The sequence below is a fragment of the Musca autumnalis genome, unplaced genomic scaffold, assembly GCF_047663935.1.
Source record: "Musca autumnalis isolate F117 unplaced genomic scaffold, ASM4766393v1 scaffold_4, whole genome shotgun sequence".
NCBI classification, from domain to species: domain Eukaryota; kingdom Metazoa; phylum Arthropoda; class Insecta; order Diptera; family Muscidae; genus Musca; species Musca autumnalis.
Genome location: NW_027411977.1, coordinates 49,054,164 through 49,072,829, shown reverse-complemented (window position 1 = coordinate 49,072,829; position 18,666 = coordinate 49,054,164). Strand labels below are relative to the sequence as shown.

The 18,666-nt window shown below is 35.4% G+C and overlaps 1 protein-coding gene across 1 annotated transcript in view; it reads right to left on the bottom strand.

Moving 5' to 3' along the window:
* The window catches only part of slow (epidermal growth factor-like protein slowdown), a 216,945-nt gene that overhangs the window by 161,756 nt on the left and 36,523 nt on the right, over window positions 1-18,666 (bottom strand). Inside the window, exon 2 of the mRNA XM_073985712.1 lies at window positions 9,142-9,186. The gene's annotated coding sequence lies outside the window, so the exon portion shown is untranslated. The remainder of the gene's footprint in view (window positions 1-9,141; window positions 9,187-18,666) is intronic.

Genomic DNA, 18,666 nt, shown 5'->3' with positions numbered 1-18,666 from the left:
ATAATTACTTCCTGATTGTGCTTAAAAATAACACCGTAGCGTTATAGCAAACCAGCTGACGACCACTGTAATCACTTTCAATCTCTGTGCTCTATGGATGACGACCAACAACGCCAGGCGGTTTGTTGGACAAAGAAGATATTACATTTTAATATGCAATTTACGTTATGCTCGAATAATTTTTACTTTTCACATGACTACTTTTGTCAAACAGTTTGTCAGACATTGGAATTTGTGCAAAGAAAGACACAGAAAATGACCAACCAGACCAAATGACAAAATTGATTTGTTTTATTCCATATTTTTGATGATGGCGATGATTCAAAATTCTTCGTTTTCAGTTACCGTTTTAAGATAAGTGCTCCAAACTATGGATGTGTTCTGGACATTATGTTCATCCAACCATGCCATTGCATGAATTTGCATATTCAGTTTAAATTCAAGTGCTGTCCATATTTGATTTTGTTCTCCTTTATTTGCTTTATTTTTTGTCAAAGGATGTACAAGCATTTTGTTGGAATCGTAACAAAGAGTACCGTTACTATTGGTGTTCGGTTCATTAATTGTCATTTCTTTGTTGGTGAAAAATTGTTGATGTGTCACGCTGCCATTGCAAGTTCAATTATTTTTTTTTTGCGAATAATTAAAAAAATGTTTAATTAGAGGAAGTAATTTAAAGGGTTTCGCACGAATACCTAAGGTGATAGGATACACATTTCTTGATTATTCTGTGATTGAAGAAATTAAATGAACTTTCTATATTCTCTGCACGAGGAAGTCTAGCCAATTTTCAGTGTAAATTTTTAGGGATAGGTAACATAAGCAGTCTACACAGAATAAAATTATGAAAATAAAAAAGATTAATCTTTTAACAGTCCTTAACCCAGATAAAGCCACTGGTCGTTTAAACGCCACAAAAAATTGACGTAAAACTCTGGTTTTTTCAAATATTTTTGTGGGGTTTTTTGCATTTTGTTATAGTATTGTCTGTTATCTGTAATTTCACGTTGATAACGCTTCATTTGATCTACGCATTTCCAAGCAATTGGCCAAAAACGCAAGCTATTCAAAAAAATCGACTTTTTTGTAATTTTCGACTTTTAATGAAAAATTTAAATATGCGATAAAAATTTAATTAAAAATGTTAGAATCAAATAAAGTCAGGGATTTGTTAGGAATATAGTAAGAGTATTTTCTCAATCAAAAACCAAGGGATTGGCATGTAAGGATACACCTATATTACCCTCCAAAGTTTTTGGAACTTTTAAAAGAAGGCCCGATTGCAGGAAAACTATACGTTTTAGAGAAAAAAGTTATTTTTTAAAAAATGCTTAAAAAATCTCAAAAATATAATTTTCATAAAAAATTTTAAGTTTTCTCGCCAAAAAAATTCTCGGCGCTAAGTGGGTTAAGGAGCACATAAGAAACATTTTGAATTTCTGTGAATGTGTTGTCTGATACAGACTTTCGTGGAAATTGTACGTTTGAAAGATTATTCCGATGTGATTATTGATTATTTTGCCCAGGAATTTTTAAAGCTTTTGGACTATTGTGTCTGAACACGTTTATTTGCCCACGAAAAGTGTTATGTCGCTGTAAACAGGACAAAAAAGGACATATGGTAGAAATTTCAAAACGATGCTCAAACAGACCTTAAACTGCGCATATGCGAAAATATTGATTTTTGGGAGGTATTGTCCCATATAGATCTTCCTACAACTTGATTTGGAAAAAATTTTACAACGTCTGAAATTTCTGCCAAATCGGATACTCAATTTGTAAGTAATCGTGATCGTTTTAGATTGTGCCGGCAAGGTTTTTTAAAGCTTATGGGACTTGCTCCAGAAACTAGATTGTACATTTGTAATAGCGACCGCGAGAACAACCTGCTACAAAAAATTTCAAACTATCCGATACATATCTTTAAGTGAACTTGAGCGAAAATTGATGTGGGTCGTTCCCGAAGAAGTGGGTCGATATTAGGTTTATGACTTTTTACAACATCATATCCCTGTATTATAGCGTGATGAGTTTCTACATAAGATTACATAATGTTATTATCAAGTGATTCTATAAAAAAGCTTCCGCACAAAAAGCTTTTAAAGTTGTTATTTTTCAGAACTTTTTATTATTTTTATAAGCAGATATTTAACTGAAAACAAGGTATAGGGGCACATGACATTACCGAAATGACATAACCGTTGGTTTCTCAATATTTTATGGTCGTATTATTACATATATATCATTTTATATTACATATAACGTTGTTCCATATATCATAAAAATTAAAAGTGGTTTGTGCGGGACCTCTTGCAATATTTGTGTGAAATAAAAGTTATTTTAGTCATTAAAAGGCAAACGGTAATTCAGTCGTGCAACAGGAAATAATTTTTTTTTTACATTTCACTGCATTTTTTCAACAAAGAAAAAAAAATCAAAGTGGTATGTGCGGAATCCTTTTTTATAATTAAATTGAATGAATGTTATTTTAGGCATTAGTAGACAAAAGTTTGACATTTTTGAGAAAAATGTCAAAAAGTCATAACCCTAGTCGATATACTGCATATTTGAACCTGTTCTATTAAGAAATATTAAGAGGTAAAAAATTTAGACCATCTGTGCACAATTTTGTGTTTTTGTGGAGGATTTACCGGAAGAAGTGGACCGATATGACCCATATTCAAACTTGATTTATGTGTGAAAGAAATATTACGAGGACCATCTTATAGGCCAAATTGTGCAATCCATCCAGCCAGCTAGACAGACCGACGGACGAACAGGCGTAAATCCACTCCAAATTGTCTGTAACGGAATTCGGAATTCGTCTGTAATGGAATTCGTGCAAACATAATATGTCATATTGTGTGGGATCTAAAAACATTATGTCGATGAGGCACATTTTTGATCGTATGAAATTGTATATACCGTTGTTAGCCTAAAGGCTGATGGTATAAAAACAAAGAAGTGGTCATAAACTGCAGTAGACCACAATGCACTGCACGGGTCTTAACTGAGCCAAAAACCACTCCTGTTTGTCTTGTCAATTGGCGTTCTTCCACTGGGGGGAATGGTATGGCCCTTAAGTACAGCTTTCGCACTATTTATTTGTACTGCCTGCGGAATTCTAACAGTGTGAATGCTATTAAAGCCTGCCTAATAGGTTCGTTGGTCTAGAAGGTTCCCTTTACACCATCTGGACCTCTCTTTCTAGATCTTGAAGTTATCTCTTTAAGTGTCTGTATCCCTGCCACAATCTTGTGGACAGACTTTCCTAATGAAGCAACTTCGGCGATAACACCCAAGCAGGCACTGCATCGACAACATGTTGTTGCGCTGATGCACTGGTAATATATTCGTCTCTTCCTAAAGGTGGTCCACTGACACCCTGTTACAGTCCTCAGTGTGGCATTCTGACATGTTTGAATATTCAGTCACTGCGTAGCGCTAAGATTTGCATACCATACTGCCGCCGCATAACTCACCACCGACTGGTCTATTGCTTTGTAAGAGATAAACAAGTTTATGTGTCAGCACCCAAAGGGCTCCCGGCTGGCGACCTTGTTCTTATTTCTGATCTTTTAGAATTAACAGTACCTTTCGCGGGCACTTAAACATGCTATAGAACATTACACCTAATATCGTGGGGTAGTTAGTGTGCAGCAGGAGCCTCATTTCAGTCGTCTATGAGGTGAAAGGTGCCAGAGGACTTAACGGCGCATATTTTGATATTCTTCAGTTAGAAGAACTGTACTAAGCCAACTTTGTAGATATTTAACCTATCACATATACATATAATCGTCCGTAGGGCTCAACGACAATATCGTGCAATCATCCGCATATATTACGATCTCTATGATGTCTTGAGGGTGAGAAATTTCACATAGGTAGATGTTAAACAGTTCCGGAGATATCATCCCGCCTTGAGGAACTCCGTGTTTTCCTCTACGGATCTTCTTATTTCTGAATTAAACCAATGACTGACAATAACTCATATAGTTAAAGGTTGAAATAGTCGAATGCCTCCTATAGGCCAAGAGCCAGCATGACAGTTCGGACGCACGGCTTGTTCTGGTTAATTCCTCGTCTGATATGTGTCGATATGTCATCTAATGCTGTTGTGGTACTGTGTATTTTTTGGAATCCCTGATGATGTTGAGCAATTGGGAAACCTATTCTCATCATGGGGAGTTCCTCTAGAATCTTTTTCTACTGGCGAAATAGGCATTTACGATTCGGTTCCGTTGGCTGGCAATATTCACTGGCTTCAGTAGCGCCACCACCTTGCCAGTTTCGAGACTTCTGGTACAATATTGGTGGTTAACGACAAATTGGAGACACCCCAGCAAAAAAGTCCTCCCAAAATCATGGGCTTTGTAAGGGATTTTTGGCAGCCGTAACTACTCACAAACCCACTTTCTTCCCCGTTATTTTTACAAGGGCATGTCGCACTCGGTTTCTAGTTATTTTATGACCACTAGAATAACTAGTTATTCTGTGGCCACTAGAAGTTGAAAAGTAAGGTGAGAAAATCTATTTTTAGAACAGTTGGTGTAGAGAATTTGTTTTTAGTTTTATCACACTTCTTACTTTTATTTTACTTTAATTTTATTTCGCTGTCTGCCCGAATTGAACCCACGAACCCTCTGATTTCTAGCCAAAGACACTACACATTGTGCCATGCACACGAATATTAAGGGTTGCTTAAGAACTTAAATGTGCAGTGCACATGTGCACCACGAACTGTTATTTTTTAATTAACAAAAACTTGCGTGCCGACGGTGAGCGTTGAACACACAACTCTAGGATTTATAGTCGGACACACACACACACACTGTACCACCGTCCTCATTACTTAGTGAGGAGTAAAGTAAGTAAGTAGGCTTGCCTTGTAAATTTTTTAAGAAGTAACCCATTACTTTTCAGATTACTTGTAATGCGAAAAGAAGCTTGTTTACATTACTTTGTAATGGGTTACGTAAGGACTAACGAATCCGAATTTTTGCTGGGACTTGTCAAATACTTAGCTCCGGATTTATCCAGTTCGAGCTTCCAAACCTGTTAGTGGCGTTCTGTGACCAAATATACAGTTGGTTTCGAAGATATCATCAGAACAATCACATATACAGATTGTTATGGCGACGAAATCATTTAAGCCCAAGGTGATCGGGAAAATAAAGATTGTGTTGATGGCTCAGAAACTCAAAGCACTGTTCCTTTGGAATCTGGTGGTACAATACTCCCTGGAAACTTACGGCCAAAGAAATCAATGAATCAGTAATTTGTTGGTTTATCTTTTTCTTATAGAGACCACATAGAGGTCCTATAACACCTCCGACAGCCAAAATTACACATGAACCCGACTATATACATCTGAAACTCTAGGCCAAATGGAGTAAAATTTCATTTAAGATTTTTCGTGGGGATTTCTGAGTGAAATCGGACACTTTTTCAAGATGAGGTTTTTGATTTCCTTTATTTTTTGCTGTTGTGACTCATCAGCGAAGCATTTCAGTATATTTTCAGATTGTGTTTGACCAACGGCTCCAGAGATATGGCGACTTAAAAAGCCGAATTCTGTGAAAACTATATGCAAAGAAATACTCATAACTTCTTTAATATTGGACCAATTTGAAAAAATCTTTTTTGTATGTTTTGTTGTTTTATTAGCTATTTAATAAAAAATAGAAAAAATATTTGCACAGTGGGCTTGGAAGCAATTTTCGCGTTTTAATATTTAAAATCTATTTTTAAAAATGATTGACCCCTTCGATTTTCTTGTAATTTTTTTGTATTAAACTACGTTCAATTACAAAAATTTTAAGTCCTATTTGGTAGTGGGATTCGAATGGTTACTACTTTTTCTTATTTTTTTAAAATTTGTCAATACAATTTTTTCCTCTATACCATTGTGAAACATTTGTCATTTTACCAAAGAAAAAATAAAAAATTAAATCTTTCAACATTTGCTTTGTATTTTTATTTGGGAATTTTCTAAACAAAGTAAAAACATCGCAGCTTTTCGAATTTTAAAATGGATTGTATCAGCGAACAATAAACTTTTTAAAAATTTCGAACAATAAACTTTTTAAAAATTCAGAAAAAATAGTAATCATTCGTATCCCACTACCAAATAGGACTTAAAATTTTTGTAACTGAACGTAGTTTAATTCAAAAAAATTGCAAGAAAATCGAAGCACCAAGAAAGTGGACGTTATGGTGAATAACGCCGGGACACGTGTCTTCTTATTTTTTGGTCTTCTATCATGCTGCGGTGTCAGAATATCATTTGTTCGTATTTTTTTTAATTTTGTTCGTGTCACACAGTGATATCGAATAAAAGTGTTTTCTTTGAAGAATTTCATGTAAATATTTATTAAGAAATAACTTACAAGGCTAGGGTATTGAAATTTCGGGAAGTGTTGCACTACATAAAGGATTTTAACATATATTTGTATGAAATAAATTTCAGGATGTTTTCAAAGGATTTTTAGTATTTAATTTTTCAAGGACATTTTTGATGTCCTTGTTATCCTTGAATGTAATTAATGAAAATCTTATATAAAGCCAATATTCTCCTCTTTAATATGACACCAATACCAGCGTACTCATCGCACTATGCTGGTATTGGTGTCATATTAAAGAGGAGAATATTGGCTTTAAATAATAATTTTCATGTATTTAAATATATTTTTTTGTTAAATGTCCTTTGAAATTTTCATTTACTTTAAAAGGTCAAAAGTCTTAAAAGCCATTTTACTCCATTTTGCCTATAGTTTCAGTCGTATATAGTTCTGTTCATGTGTAACGATTTTTTTAAAAATTGTTGGACGATTCAATAAGAATTTGCGTCGAATCATTCGTTAATGCCTTATGTCTATTTTGAGGCCATTTCCACATGTATATTACTTATTAAATGTTGAAGAATACAAAAAAAATGTCTAACGGATTATCTTGGACTCTTCCGAAAGTAGTGGACCGATATAGACCCTATTCGAATAAGTTGTGAGGAATTTAGTTTTATATCACACGGTGCTCTTGAATTAAATTTAAATGGAAAGTGCTTACACCTGGGAAGTTTTTGCGGATTCTGAAACTACAATGTTCATAGATGAGAAAAATCAAAAAAATCGCCGGAGCGCTTTTTAATTAAATCGCGATTCAAGTTGACATTTTTAGGGGTTGTTTAGGTTTTCACGATTTTGCTTAGAAACCGCAAGTCATATTAAAATGAGACTGAAGAAAATGTTGTAGCTATGAAAATTCTCTACAAGATTGACCATTACGGCATTTTCGTAGGTTTTACCATTTTTGAGATAATGAAGTTCAAATTGGGACAATGCACTGACTGTATCGCCCCCTTATAAAACAATGTCATGAAGGGTGCGCCTTAACTAACTTTGAATGAAAACTGCTTACACAGGGGAAGTTTTTGTGAATTCTGAAACAGCAATATTCATAGATGAGAAAAATCCAAAAATAAGAAAAAATCGCTGTATGGATTTTTAAATAAATCGCGGCCAAAATTCACATTTTAGGTGTTTTTTATGTTTTCACGATTTTGCTTGGAAACCGTAAGTCCAATCGAAATGGAGCTAAAGAAAATGTTGTAGCTGTGAAAATTCTCTACAGGGTTGACGTTTATGATTTGTTCTCAGGCTGTACCATTTTTGAGATAAAGAAGCTTAGTTTACATTTTTAGGTTTTTTTGATAGGGTTTCGCGATTTTGTTTGAATACGGCAAGTCTTATCGGCATGGGCCCGGAGAAAATCTTATAGATGTGAAAATTCTCTACAAGACTGCCTTATGTAATTTTTCCTAGGTTGTGCCATTTTTTTAGATATATAAGTTTAAGTTGTGAAATTGCAGTCATGACATTGTTTTATAAGGAGACGATACAGAATTGAATTTGAATTGTCCCAATTTCAACTTCTATATCTCAAAAGTTGTAAAACCTACGAAAATATCATTAAGATCAATCTTGTAGAGAATTTTGATAGCTACAACATTTTCTTTATTCCGATTTTAATAGTACTTGCGGTTTCCAACTTGAATCGCGATTTATTTAAAAAGCGCTCCGGCGATTTTTTTTGTTCTTTGATTTTTTTCATCTATGAACATTGTAGTTTCAGAATCCGCATAAACTTCCCAGGTGTAAGCACCTTCCATTTAAATTTGATTAAAGGGCAACGTGATCAATGAGTGCAGTCCAATTCTGTACATATCTTAGTGATTTTTTAGTCACATTGTGCATATACATATAATATTTATAATCAAAATTTCATTTAATTTCCTTTCAAATAAATATAATATGACAATCTCTACTTTACATTGCATTCACAAATTTATTTATAATGCGATAAATATGGAAACTGAAGTTAACATTATTTTCTGACAAAAATGTCATTAAAAAACATTGTATACAAATTAACTTCCGTTATCTTTATCGTAATATTTATGTACCTATATAGTAATAAATTAAGACATTTGTATAAATAACATTATTAAATTGTAACCTAATCGATATATTGTGTAGTTTTATTCACTCACTGTTGTTGCTAATTGATTAAGTTGCATTTATGCAATTGACTGTTTAATGGTAACCACAATCACCCATATCTAACAGCTGCCTGAATCTATGATAGATCACTTTTGCCTTGGAGACTTTTTTCACATTTATTTATTTGATACACTTCACCAAAGCTATTCGATTTATACATGCTAAATTTAGAGATAAGATTACAATCACTGCATTTGAAATTCTAACAGGATTATTGCAATTCATTTACATGCGGCTACAGTGGAACAACATAAAAGCGAACTAGTTAGGGAGTCGGTTATTTATAAAATTTAATTCTTTTGCAATTGTTGTTGTTATTGAAAAGTTTGTGTTATTAAAACCATATTCAACGGTACAAAGTCTCCACATCAATTGATCTGCATTGTAATTGGTATTGCAAACATGATTGTTGTCTTAATTGAGTCAAGTGTTTTAATTGCCAAGTAAAATTATAATAATAAAATCATCAATTAAATGCTCGCTCCTACAACATTTGTTGCACATTTTCTTCGATGCAGTTTGCATATCAATTTGTTTTTAACAAAAAGTATGTACATATGTGTACAAATATGTAATTACTCACCTGTTATGGCAAATCAGGAATACTTTTATGTATTTTTATCACCGTCTGTAAAAGTAAAAAGAAAAATATTTTAATTATCATATCGTGTTTTATGTGAATAAAATAGGTTAGTCTCAAAGTATGGGAATGACAGAAATCCCTAACGGAAACGTGGATAAATTATTATACCCTCAGCCTTTAGGCTGACGAGGGCATATACGCTTTCATACTCCTTCGGTCACCTCCCCCACAAAAGTTAAAAATTTTTCTGTAAAATGATGTGTACGATAACTCTCGAAGGGAGCAATCGATTTGGTCCAAACTTTACACATCGTATTACTCCTTCGATATATAGATCGTGTTCGAATATGGACTATATCGGTCAACTCCTTCGGGTACCTACCACACAAATTGAATGGCCTAGCGGCCTAATTTCCAGCAGTATAATTTTTTCCGGAGTAAGTCATTACTTTCAGAAATAATGGCCCAATGTCATTGCGGCTCCCTTTACGACGCACAATGGTTCAGGAATCAATTTTCCTGGCCAAAAATCAAAATTTTGTTTTGTCAAAGATATTTAATTTCTATATGGGATTCGATAGTAAACATATTGAAACTAAGGAAACCAAAAAATTAGGCCCAAATATTGGAAGGTGTGGGCGTGGCGTGCCCCTAAAGACGAGCATTTTCCCCATTTTTGGGAAATACGTAATTTTTGCAAATTTCTGGAGAAATACGAAGCTATTTCTCTGAAACTATAACAGTTATTGTGTTCATTTTTTTTTGTAAGGTTGGTAGGATTGTGGCCTTTAAAAATCGTTTTAGTAAATTACCGTAGCGCTTACACAACATTATCTATTTTATTTTTCCTCGGGTACTAAATTTTATGAAATTCCAAATTTAGTGGACTAGAACTTTTGTGGAACAACATGGAACAAAGTTCTGTTTTCACAGAATGATGCACGAAAGTCTCCTCTTCCAGCCCATATATACTTTTGTACCCGTCCCGTTCAGTCCGTTTAACACTTTTTTCAATTTATTGAAATTACATGGGTAAAAATGTGTGTTTTTCTATACTGTTTCCATATGAATTACAGTTTTTTGACACAAATTACAACTTTTTTGAGTATATGAGTTTTTATACGAGTTATATAAGTTTTATTAAAACCCAAGGATAATTTTTTTAATTTTTGAAAAAAATTAAATTTTTTTTGTAAATTTTTTTTTTAAAAATTTTTGAAAAAAAATTTTTTCGACATTTTTTTCGTATTTTTTTTTAAGTTTTTTTTGGTAATTATTTTGTTTATTTGTTGGTGTTTGACCATCTTTAATACATAGGAAGATATAAAAACCCCAAAAACACTCATATTTTGATGAAAAATAGTTAAAAAACTCAAAAGTTTAACTTTGACCTTGAATTTCTCTGCAACTACCGGACCAAACTTTACCGCTTATAATTCGTCTGAAAGCTGAATGTGCTATCTGTCTAACAAAAAAAGAATTATGAATATATCTCTATCCGTTCAAAAGTTACAGAATTTTGACCAGGAAAAATCGATTCTGAACCACTGTGCGACGGTACTTTCTGAAATAATGGCCTAAAAGCTCCAAGAAACCGTAGCGGCACCAACTGAAATGGCAAATCTGCACATCGTATTATTTCATCTAGTCATGCATCATGTCGGAATATGGACTATATTGGTCCCGTCCTTTGGGTTCCTCCCCCACACAAAATATGCAGACTAATAGCTCGTCTCTGATCGTTTGAATTTTTTCTTGGCTTTTTTGTTGGCTTTTGATATATAAAAGTTTATAATTTTGTTTTTAGAATATAACTTTTGAGTATTTACAAAACGTCTAAAAAGTGTCAAAACCGCCCCACCCATGGGGAGCTTAGGGGATGGAAGATACCAAGGAACGGTCCTGACCGGCTTTAGCATGGCAAAGCCCAGGATTTATCTTGGTCCCTCTTTCATCTCAAGTGGACACTAACCTTCCTGTGGTGTCCCCTGGGGAGCTGCCTTTAACACCCGTTGAAGGTAGTGAGCTAACATGTGCCGCGCGTTCACCCATAAGAACGTTAAAAACTTGGGTTTTGGCGTCGGGTTAGAAAAGCAGCTTACTATGAAAAAAAACGAAAGAAAAGAAAAACAACCCCTCTAAAGATGACGAACCCCGCAAACGTTGTAAGGACCATGATCTGCGAATCTGCACCTGGAATGTTTGCACTCTTTATAGAGAAGGTGCAGTTGCAGATGCATTGGCAGATGTACTTGAAAAGTACAAGACCGACATTACTGCCATACAGGAAATACGCACTGTATTATAGCTGCCATGACACAAAGCATGAGTTTGGTTGCGGATTTGTAGTTGGTCGGAGGTTAAAACATCTGTTCTCCAGCTTCACCCCAGTGAATGAAAGACTCGCTGCAATTCGATTAAAAGCAAAATTCTTCAACATCAGCTTTATTTGCGCTCATGTTCCCACTGAAGACAAGGACGAACAGACCAAGGATATATTTTACGAGCGCTTAGAAGAAACTTATGACCGTTGCCCTGCCCATGACATTAAAATTATACTAGGCGTTTTTAATGCCAAAATTGGAAAGGAGAATATCTTTGGCCCAACAGTGGGGAAATTCAGTCTCCACAGTGAAACATCTGACAATAGTATGAGGCTGATAGACTTTACAGCTGCAAGAAATATGGTAGTTAGCAGAACCAGATTTAAGCATCTCGATATTCATAAGGGCCCCTGGCTGTCGCCAAATCAAAGAGCAAGTAATCAAATTGATCATGTTGTAATAGATGGAAGACAAACAGGCGCAAACATTGATTCGGACCACTACCTTGTTGCAGCAAAGGTACGTACCCGTCTAAACGTTGCAAATAAAGCACGAACAGACACAACGCGGAAGTTGGACATCGATAGGCTGCAAACACAACAGATAGCCACAGCATATTCCACTCAACTAGCTCAATTGCTTAACGCGAGCACTCCTTGTCCCGATAAAATAACAACACAATGGCAAAATATTGCCCACTCCATGCAAACAGCCGCAAAATCCATACTTGGATTCCAGGGACCTCCACAAAGGAATTCATGGTATGACCAGGAGTGTCGTGCTGCTACCGAAGAAAAAAATGCGGCATAAAGAGCTACTTTACAATCACTAGCAACGCGTAGCGCACGAGAGAGATATCGGGAGAAAAGGAGAGAAGAGAAACGTCTTTTCCGCAAGAAAAAGAGAGAAATTGAAAAGCGGGAGTGTGAAAAAATCGATATGTACAGGAGCCAGAATGAAGTCCGAAAATTCTACCAAAGAGTGAAACGTCAAACAGATGGCTTTGGTACAGGCACATCCTCCTGTAGAGACCAGCAAGGTAATCTGGTAACAGATACAGAAGGAACATTTTTCCAATCTGCTGGCATACAATAGTAGCGAAGATGTATACCGCCCAGCCAAGATGAGGTAAAGACAGCAATAAGTCGACTGAAGAATAATAACGGAGCAGGAGCCGATGGCTTACCAGCCGAGCTGTTTAGAACCGGAGGCGAAGCGCTGATAAGGTGTATGCATCAGCTAGTTAGCACCATCTGGCAGGAAGAACGCGTACCCGACGATTGGAACCTGAGCATCCTGTGTCCCGTCCAAAAGAAAGGAGATAAGACCGTATGCTCCAACTATAGGGGCATAAGACTTCTCCCTATTGCCTATAAGATAGTGTAAGGGATAATGTGCGAACGACTAAAGCCTATGGTCAATTAAATAATTGGGCCAACCAATGCGGCTTTTGACCTGTCAAATCCACCATTGACCAGATATTTACCCTGCGGCAAATCCTGGAGAAGACCCAAGAGATGCAGATCGACACTTACCACCTTTTTGTTGATTACAAATCAGCCTTCGACTGCCCCCTACGTTCAAAGGTATTCCAAGCCATGCCTGAATTTGGTATCCCTACAAAGCTCATCCGGCTTTGTAGAATGGCATTAACTGATACTCGATCGTCAGTTGAAATAGGAAAGAACTTCTCTGAAGAGTTTGGTACCAAAAGAGGTTTCAGACAAGGTGACAGCCTCTCGTGTGATCTTTTCACCATTCTGCTGGAAAAGGTTATACGATATGCGAAGGTGAAAAGAAGTGGCACAATATATACAAACAGCCATATGTTACTTGCTTATGCCGATGACATTGATATCATAGGTCGATTGGTAAAGGAAGTAACTTTGTACCTTTGAAAAAGTCGAAAGGGAATCAGCTAAAGTGGGTCTGGCGGTAAACGGCGAAAACACAAAGTTAATGGTGTCGTCGTGCAATGCGTCCATAGCGATCGGGCCAACTGTTGACGTTGACTCCTATAATTTTGAGGTAGTAAGGGACTTTGTCTACCTCGGCACCGCCGTAAACACAACCAACAACATCAGTTGTGAAATAAGAAGAAGAATAGTGTTGGCCAACAGATGCTACTTTGGGCTGAGTAAGCAGTTTAGGAATAAAGCCACATCTCGTCAAACAAAAGCAACGCTTTACAAAACACTGATACTACCCGTGCTGATGTATGGTTCAGAAGCCTGGGTACTTGCGCAAGTGCTTGGTGTGTTCGAGAGAAAATTCTTCGAAAGATCTATGGACCAATCTGCGTTGACGGTGAATATCGACGCCGTATGAACCACGAGCTGTATCTGCTATACAACTACATCAGTATAGATAAACGTATCGAGATGCAACGATTGCGTTGGCTAGGCCATATCATAAGAATGAGCGATGATGAACCCGATAAAAAAGCGTATAAATTGGGGCCGCATGGCGGTGTACGCAGAATTGGCAGACCAAAGAATAGATGGCGCAAACAATGTGGATGAGATGACAAGGCGCGGTATCCCAGAAAGCGAAACACTAAACAGAGAGTGTTGGAGATCTTTTCTTAGTTCGGCTTATGGAACAAATGTTCTGTAATGGGCCAACTAATTAAGTATGTAGATAAGTAGCATTCAGGCGAACCTGGCATATCACTGATAAACAAGATATACAGAACTGGTCCCAGTCGTAACCATTGAGGTACTACTTGTTTTGACGAGACTTTGTTCCGACTAGTTGTCACAACAACTTGCCACCATTTATGCGCCAAGTGTGATGATCGAAACTAAATGATTGCATTTTATATAAAATGGCATTTAGCGATACTATATCGAAAGCTTTGGCGAAATACCTTTTTCCCTTTTTCGTCGTAAAACCCATGCCAATCTCGATGATCAGATTGATGCGGCAGGAAATATTCGAACAACATCTCAAAGCTCGATAACAGGGAAATTGATCTATAACTTCCAAGTGCTGCAAGACTTTTTTTGTGCTCCCCACATTATGGCTGATCCGACCCTATCTGGTTGGTCGGACGAAAATGACATTGAAGGAAGCGAGTTAGAAGGTCAAAGTGCTCTACGAAAATAATCCTCATTCGATTTGATTGTCATCCGACAGCTAAAGCAACAGTGAACAATGATATAACGCTAATTCTTGATGGCTTACTGGGTCTCTAGCAAAAACTTAATCACGCCATAATGCGGAAGTTAGACTCATGGCGGATCTGTTCTTCGGGTTTCTTAATATACTCACCAAGGCCTCTCTTCCCCAATTGTCCGTGCCCCAGACTTTCAGCTTCATTTTGTTGCACAGTTATATTAGCTCATTACTAGACATCGGATTTTGCATATTTGCATATTTTTTATTAATAAAGATACGAAAATTCTGATTGGACCAAAATTCGTTTTGAAGAAAACTGAATGCAATGACAGGCTCATATTTTTTATTTTTTTGCATATTTGCATATTTTGCATATGCACAAAATATGCAAAAAATATGCAAAATATGCAAAAAATATGCAAAATATGCAACTAATTTTTTTGACGAAAATAGTCAAATTAAATTTGGAAAGTCATCAAAAAGTGTTCTAAATTAAGTTTATTGTCGTTAAACGTCGATTTCTTAACAGATTATTATGTTATTAATTATTATTCCGCCACAGCAATAAATCTGGACTAAAAGACTTAGAAAATTTCCTATAACCCAGCCTTCTTATTACAACATAAGTTGCTTTCTAATACAAATTTGTTCAAAAACTCAATCAGAAATGTCAAAATGAACGTATACAAATATGTTGATAGTTTCTGCTCGGCCAAATTGTTTGACAGAATAACAAATGAGCTAGAAATTAAGACTAAGACAATATTGAATATTACATAAAATCTTTCATATTTTACTAAAAACATATAACATATAAAAACATATACAGGGCAATCATGAATATTTCCGTCCGAATTTTCCGCACGGAAAATAATTTTAGAAAGTGAAACTCTTTTAAAATCAATATTTGTTAAAAGTTGAAAGCTACTAGATTCGCTTCATGATGGCATATTCTAGTCGAATCGACAAAAATATTCCCTTTTTGGGTATAAATATGGAATAAAATTGTGAAATTTGGGAAAGGAAACAAATTATGCACGGAATTTTTATTCATGATTGCACTGATAACTATATTTTAATACCCTAAGGGTATTTTGTCTTAGTGAATGAGTTTGCAACATGCAAAAGGAAACGAAAAAGACCCACAGGTCCTTTTGATGATCTGCATAGATTCGCACTTATCCATCTGGTCAGGTCTTTTTGAAAACAAAGTACAGGTCACATTTATAGACCAATTCGCATAAAAATTGGAGATTTTTTGCCCCTAGGGCGATCCCTGTTTATTTTGGTAAGAATCGATTCAGATTTGGATATTGCACCCATATATACAGTATAATCTCGATAATCCCTACACCACAGGTTTTGGCGGTGTCCGAATTATCAAATTGTCCGGATTAACGAATAGTAAAGAAAATAAATTATTTTTATGATTAAATAACTCGTGGCAGTTATATAATACTCTACGTGCTCTAAGTGTTAAAAATAGTGAGATTTTTCTATACGACAATCCGGACATTTTTATTGGCATTGCCTGTATATGCTCCTTTCCTTACTTTTTACCAATTTACCATGCAACAAGACTCAATTTCCCAAATTACAGAAAACGCCAATCAGATTGTGAAAATAGAGCTAGAAATATGACGCTTTTAAAATATACATCAGGATGTAAGCAAAAGACAGACAAGTGTGAAATTTAATTTTTTTTGAAAATTAAGATTCCTTGAAATCTTTGCCTTTTAGGTGTATAGTGCCTTTGGCAACTTTAATGACAATATTGCGGCGAACATTTTTCTTAATATATTTATTTATTTATATCCTAGACAACAAGACTAATGTGTTATAAAAGGTGTTATATCCTTGTACTCGATAATTTTTTTAAATGTTTCTGAAACAATTTTTACAGCAACTCCTGCATTAAACAACTGTCCAAATTCGAAACATTTGTAATAATTAGTTCAAATTATCGAGTACACGGTCTTTTCGACTGTGTTATCAAAATTGTTTCCTGTAGCAGGAATAAAAAAACTATATTTTTTAGCATTCCAAATGCTTTTCTAGCAGAAATATGTGAGTGGTTTTGCCATGTTAAAGATAATTCCAAGGGTTTGACTTATTTTACCACTGCCACGCTATTGTGTGGTTTTTCTGAGTGATGTCATTTTGCACTAATCATTTGGTGTTCTTCGCATCAATTTTAACTACATCCCACTTAAATAAAACTTGTTGTTTTTAAAAATTTGAAAACAACAAAACCCAAGATTAAGCTGAAATTATTTTACAACAATCTTTGTGTTTATTTCAGCTTTAGTCCATATTTTGTTGTATTCAAGTATTTGAATAACAACAAAATGTTTTACAGTGGATATGACATTGATTAGTTGCGGGCGGAGGGTAGGAAATACTATAGTTTCAGTTGTCACCAAACAACTTCATCAGTTCCCTTTTCCGCCGACTCTGTATCGATAAACAGGTCAATAAGCCCATCCAGCAAATTAAACAAAATGAGAAATTTGCTATATGGCCCTAAAACTGATTACCCTACAATTTGAGTCGAACTAAAGAATTTTATATCCACCACTGTTTTTATGTCGTCTTTGCTTTGCAAAGAATGCGAACATAGAACACGCCAACAACAATAATAGGCATCAGCACGGCCTTGTTGATCAATGCGTAATGCAAAAACAACAACTTTCTCGTTGTTTTACCCCCGCTTATTGAAGCAACACTCCTATGTTCGCATTCTTTGCAAAGCAAAGACGACATAAAAACAGTGGTGGATATAAAATTCTTTAGTTCGACTCAAATTGTAGGGTAATCAGTTTTAGGGCCATATAGCAAATTTCTCATTTTGTTTAATTTGCTGGATGGGCTTATTGACCTGTTTATCGATACAGAGTCGGCGGAAAAGGGAACTGATGAAGTTGTTTGGTGACAACTGAAACTATAGTATTTCCTACCCTCCGCCCGCAACTAATCAATTTCATATCCACTGTAAAACATTTTGTTGTTATTCAAATACTTGAATACAACAAAATATGGACTAAAGCTGAAATAAACACAAATATGTAAAATTCTGCAGTCCAACAATAAAAAACGCCAACAATTTTACAACAATAATAAATACACATCTCAACAAAACTGGCAAAAGTGAATCTAAAAATAATGCATTACTTTTCGCCGAGGAGTGAACATTTCCCAATTCTGCATTAAGCGGTTGTATACTTACAATATACATATAAAATTATGTATTTTTAGTGCATTAAACTAAAACCATGTCATCAATATTAAAGCTGCAGTTAGGGCATTTTTCCAAAGAAACTTTTTGACCACAAATATAGGACTAAACACTATAAAATATATTAAAATCTAATAGGTGGATATTCAAAACGTATACTTCTAATTATAGTTATATTCCAGAACCTTGGATCGTAAATGGTACTTTAGTACTTTTTCCCATTTTGCGCTAAAAACGAACCCTTTTTCCAAAAACTAGAAAAAATTGCGCTTTTATCTAAAGAAAAATAGCGATGACTAACTCCAGCTCCGTTTTTTTTTGCTAGATAATTTTGGCCGATTAGACTATCACCATATTTGGACATGTTGATTTTCACATTTCTGATCGAGTTTTTGAAATTTTTCCATTATCTATCTACTAGGCCGGGGCGATTTGAAAACCTTAATGGGCCCTTCGCGTTTCTGATTCCTGGGGTTGAACTGAGCAAAAAAGTCTACTGGACCATATGTCTACGATGAAAATCGAGCCTCCCGATTTTGACTTTAAGTTTTTTATTGACGTTTTTTGGATATTTTGGCATATAACAGCCAAACCATTGAGATTTTCGATCCAACACAAAGACATTTATTGTAGCCAAGACAGTAATTGAAAACTCTCTAATATATCGCAAAAGCATTAGAACGCTCCTTCAGGCAGTTTTGACCCTAAGAATGTGCAAACTTTTCGGAAAATGTCGATAAATGACATTGTGCTACAAAATTTGACCCGAAAAATATTCAAGTGTTCTGATGCAAAATTATATCGTGTTGGGATCCATGGACAATGACAATGCCTTTATTTCGTTTG